The sequence below is a fragment of the Helianthus annuus genome, chromosome 12 (assembly GCF_002127325.2).
Source record: "Helianthus annuus cultivar XRQ/B chromosome 12, HanXRQr2.0-SUNRISE, whole genome shotgun sequence".
In the NCBI taxonomy this organism is placed as follows: Eukaryota; Viridiplantae; Streptophyta; class Magnoliopsida; order Asterales; family Asteraceae; genus Helianthus; species Helianthus annuus.
Window position 1 is genome coordinate 102,343,318 of NC_035444.2, and position 6,000 is coordinate 102,349,317.

The following is a 6,000-nucleotide window of genomic DNA, read 5'->3' on the forward strand; positions in this document are numbered from 1 at the left end:
TGCCTTAGTGTTTGGCATGAGAAAAATCCATTCGTCACGCATTTTGGATCGTTTTTCGCACTTATGCGCATTCCGTCGTAATTAACCGAACATCGCATTCGTACAGCCAAACGAACCGTCATCTGGGATATTTTTGAGCATATTTCAAGTCCCCTACACTTTAACTTCATCTTAGAGCCTTGAAATGAGGTTAACGGGGCTTAAACGTGCCAAAAATGGGCCAAATTGCATGTTTCTGAAATGCAGGGACTAAAACTGAAAATTCTGAACTGTGACCCTCAGGCGGGGCGCGTAAGGATTGCCCAAATCCTTACGCGGGGCGCGTGTGACTATCAGACCAGATTCAATGTTGAATCCACTTGCAGTTGGCCTTTCGTTCGTTCAAGGGGAAATGCCCTTTCACCCAATCAAGAGCCAAGGGCCATTATTCAGTAACCACAACATTTTGACAAGTGGACGCTTAGGGTCGTGGCACGATATTCAAGAAACGATCCTAACGGTTCTACTTTTCCTATAAATACCCCCCCCCTTGGTGTAAAACCCACACAAATCTGATCAAAATGCTCTAAGTTGATGCCATTGCTTCACACCTGAGCTCTTTGATCTAGATTAGCATTCGGGGACCCTCCGTAAGTATTCTTTCGTTCTTTTATTCGCTTTTCGAGTCCGAAAGTCAACGTTTTGTTGACTTTCTGCATTGACCAGCCTATGGTCAACAAGAAGTTCGTGGAACTTCATAACGTGAGCGTGATCACGATGGTTATAGTCCGTAGTGACTATACCTACTGATTTCCACGTTATCTAGGCTCAGTGACGAGTCGTAGTTTCGGCCAAAATGCGCATTCTTGCGTATTTTGTAACCAAACTACTCGTGAGCATCAAAGCCGTTTGTTTTGATGCCAAACCTGTTTTCTATACTTAGTTAAGCATGTTCTAACATGCTTAGCTCGTCACTTTTAGTTTAGTGCTTATATAGGGTCGAAAGGTAAGCGATCTAAACCATCGCTTATACTTTCGAACCCGACCCATTTGGTCGATCATTAGGATCCGACCAAACACATTAGGTGACCATAGCTATAACCTTCCGAGGTTATACCTTGTGGTCGCGATGTTAGGCGTTCCGAACGCGTTCTACGCGAACGACGCGTTAGGGTAGCATAAGCTACCTAAACGGGTCGTAATGGGTCGCAAGCACTTAGGTTAGGTTTCATTTTAGTATGTAGGCTTTGTTAAACCATATTACACGAGTCTCCATACTCGTTTGGTTTACGAACCCGCATACTATCCGATCCTTCCGATTTAGGTCCGGTATATTAACATAGCTACCTATTAGGTGCCGTTTGATATTCCGTGATCTCTAGCATTGTTTGGTTATTATACAAGAACTTCAAAGCAATCTCAGGTGAGTACATTGAACCCCTCTTTTACTGTTTTCCAAACTGTTTTGGGGTGAAACGCATGTGCCTACTTGTTACTTTCATGCTTTCCGGTTTTCACATCATATACTTGCTATGTTCGATAGTACATATATAGTACATGATTTCATTGTGTTCATGCTATGTATGCCCATTGTGTGCGTACTTAGTACATTGCTTTACATTACATCTCATGCTATGTATGCCCATTGTGTGCGTACTTAGTACATTGCTTTACATTACATGCTATGTATGCCCATTGTGTGCGTACTTAGTACATGGTTTTACATTGCATTTCTGTTGCATATGCTCATCCAGCATATGAACACATTATGCTACATTTTGAACCGTTGTAACCATTTGACTATGTGAACCGTCTTAACCCTTTGATTGTATGAACCGTTTGTAACCATTGAACCGTGTAAACCAGTTGTATCTGTTGACATGATTTACATTTGACAATAGACATTTGACTATACATAAACACTTCCACAATTGTTAAACATTTCATCTTGATGGTTTGGTTTGAGTAAGTGATTAAGTAACGAGGCGTGTGTAATATGATACAAGCATGGTGGATACGCCGCTGGTACTTCCTATATATAAGTGTTTGTATGGTATTACATATCGTAGCGTTATTTGAATCATTTCAATTTGAGACATATGACATTTTATACAAATAACACACTTTTCACGAGACATTGTTTTACAAACGACTTATCTTATACAAACTCATTTTACATGGTTATCCGTTTAACCATACAGTGTTCTCTTATTTATACATATCATCTGATCTTATCGTTTTTCAAATGATTTACTAGACAAAGCAAATTACAAGGTTCATGACTAAACATTTTCTCAAACATAAGTCATGAATTCCGTTTTCACAAAACCAATGTATCTCACAGGCATTTTGTCACACCCCAACCGATGGCGGAAACATCGGGATGAGACGAAGTGTGTAAAGATTGCTAGAGACGTCATAACACTATGTGACAATATTTAATTAAATTCAAATTTCATTTCAAAACTAAATGTCATAGAATATTCAAAAGGAAATAACAACATTGTTTCAACAAATAACATAACAACCAAAGATAGATAAATTTAGGTGTGTATCTAGTCCACCCTAAACTTGTTTCATCAATCATCCATACTTCAATAATCAACCTGCAACATGTATTAAAATAGAGTTTCAATGCAAAAGCAAAGAGCGAGTATACAAGTTTGTTTACATAGCATATAGAATAAAAAACTCGTATCCAACATGAACATATTAAAATAGTTTCAACCATGCTAGTTTACGTAGTCCAAGTGATAGCCCAAGTTTCCAATGCGTTAAAGTACCTAACCCAAAGTTTCACGGGAGGTTAATATGTCTCCTCCTAACAATACCCCAAAGACTAACGGGGAGGTGCATTACCCCTATAGCGCTACCATTGTTAAGGCGGAACTACACACAAAGATTAAACGTTCACATAGCACAAAATAGTCTCAAGTATCACAAGTTTCATGTTTCATGTTTAAATAGATAGAGTATGTTTCAAATAAGTTTCAAGTGTCACGTGCGTTTAATATAGAATACATGTTGCACCCAAAGTGTTTAAAAGTAAAAATGGGTTCGAGTATACTCACGGTTTACAAGTCTTGACTTGGAAGATCCGAGAGTAAGTTTGGTGGATGATTTAGCTTGGAGCACCTAGTCCTTCTACACGAGGAGACGTAGGTGTGTGAGTTTGGCGTTTATGGAATATTAAGAATATGGAAATAACTTAGTATAACGAAAGTATATGTGTATGTAAAAATAATCATCTTTTAGACTTTATAACCATCATATGACACTAGGTAACCAATATGGTTATTTAATGTTTTTCATGGGTAGTGAACCTATTAGAATCATATTAAGGTTTGGGTCTTGGATGATATTCTACTTCTTTAACATGTAAACACAAGTTTAACATCAAAGGTTCGAATGAGTATATGCTTATACTTAGGCTAAATATTACATATTATTTAGGTCCAATATTTCAAGTAGGAGGTAGAAGATTAAATCTCCATTTAGGCACCTCTTAGTTACAAGGATGTCATGTATGGGGTAGGAAGACTAAGCTTCCATTTAGGCACCCCTTTGAAGTTCACCACTTCTCTTGATGTAAAGACAACCAAGGAGGGTCACGAACTAAGGTTTATATGAGTATGTAAGATAAGCTAACTAATAGAAATCATCAAATCATGTGAGGATTGTATGTTTGGACAACCCAAGTTGTTCCATAATCACTCATGTATCAAAGTCTAAGTTTGACATGACTTGTGGGTTAAAACCCTAATCAAAACACCAAGTTTATGAGGTTTAATCCTCTGATTTTAAGTGTCTCAACCATGTTTTTAAGCTTACCCAACCATAAGAGAGGTTGTAAGCATTAGGACATTGGTGTGAGATGTGTTAGATACAAGTTGGATAAGAAATAACAATTGTTGAATAATAATAAATAAAACAGAAGGTTTTAGTCCATTTTAGGGCAAATCCAAGCATGATTCTTCCAAGGAAAAACCAAGGATTCAAACCCAAGGACATAACAAAGCAATAGGAAGAAGAACCAAGTGATTTGGTTGAGAAATGAGCAAGTTACACTCACTTTTGTAAGTCTTCAAGAATCTGTCCAAAACTCAGATTCTCAGCTGATTAGAGAGTAGTTTAGTGAAGATTTAGGAGTTGTGAAAGTGTCAAGTGGGTTGGAGAAGGTGGCTATTTATAATGGAGAGTTTGAAGGTGATTGGAGGTGATTAGAGGTGGATTAAAGGTGATTGGGTGAGTTTGGAGAATTGGATTTCGTGCAACCAGCTCAAGAAACACACATTCTGCCGAAACAGGGGCGTAGCGTGACGCGAGGGGGGCTAGGCGTCACGCGGCGCCCTAGTTCCAACAAGTTTGGTTTTGTTGCATTTTGGCCCCTGAAGTTTATTTTTGATTCTTTTAGGTGCATTTTTGATAGTTTAGGGACTTGTTTTGATATAAAAGCATAGTATAAGGTGTAGTTAAGCATGATGATCATAACCAAAGTATATTTAAGCGTATAAATGTCATAACCAAGTATCGTTCTCGTTCAAAACACGTTCAATGCATAAGTTTAGATTAATTACAAGTTTCGCACATAGTTTCCAAGAATAACGATTAAACATCGATTGATTCACCAAATCGAACATACGAGCATACATAGAATGCATATAACATGAACGTAACAAAATACAAGCTTCATTAATGATCCAAGTCTCGGTTTGACAATGATTACAAAGAAAGGAACGATTACAAGAACACAAAGTTACCAAAAATAGAAATACGAACAAAACTTTCTATAAATGGAAAGTAACAAAGAGCAGGGCATTACAGTCTCCCCTCCTTTAGGAAATTTCGTCCCGAAATTTTGGAAGACGGAAGGTTTGAAAAAGTTTTGGCAATAAGATGATTATTAAGAAATGAGACCTTGAAAATTTGAATCGTTTTGAAAAGTAGGAATTTTTTTGGAGAACGACAAGGCCTAGTACTTTGAATAAAGTGATAATGGTCTACTAAGTACGTCTATATAAGAAATAAGAATAGGACAGCGGTTTAACAGACTTGATTGCCAACGAGGTTCATATAAAGGACAAAAAAAATAATGAAGAATACTAGAAGTATAGAAGTGGACGATTGATTCTTAATAAACGAATGCATGTATAAGAATGATATAAGTATTAGATAAATGAAAGTAGCGTGTTAAAGATGAAGTCTCGTCAAGGATAATCGAATATAATGCGTTTGTGAGTTGTCTAAGGTTATAACAGGTCTAAATGGTCTGTAAAACACTGAATTTCTCATAGCACGTTCTATGAAATTTTGGTAACATGACGAAAACACTTATTTATAGGAAGTACCGGCGGCGTATCCACCATGTTTTGACCACGTTGCATCTGTTTCATATTTCGTGCAATGTTACGTTCTGTGCCTTACCATACACAGTAGTACACTCTATGGTTCTCATACGGCCATTACTATAATCCCGTGTGCACCCGCGATTATACCAACCGTCGCATGATCCGAATATCTTGTACTAGTTGCGTATGAATCAAGGTATGCATAAATTTTGAAAATAAGATTGCGAGTGTATAAAAATATAGCATATAAGTATGTTTGTGTTCCAAATAGTATAAGACCAACGTAAGCGAATCCATTTGGTTTCGCTCACGTATAGGTGCGAAAGTATAAATTTTAAGTATGAATAAATCACGAGCATAATATAAGTTTAAATATGAGTACGGACGTGAGCATAAACACCAAAACGTATGACGAGAGTATGAGTAAAGTATATGGCGTGTATGAAAAAAAATGAGCATATATGTGAGTACAAATTTGAGCATAAACGAATGAGCGTGAGCATAAACGTAAATCGTATAAATGAGAGTATATATATAAGTACGAGTCTAACGTAAATTGTATAAATGCGAATATAACTATGAATTTAAGTATAAACATAATTGTATTGGTATGAGGAAAATATATGGATGTGAATATAAGTTCAAACATAGTTGTATAGGTAAACGTAATTGT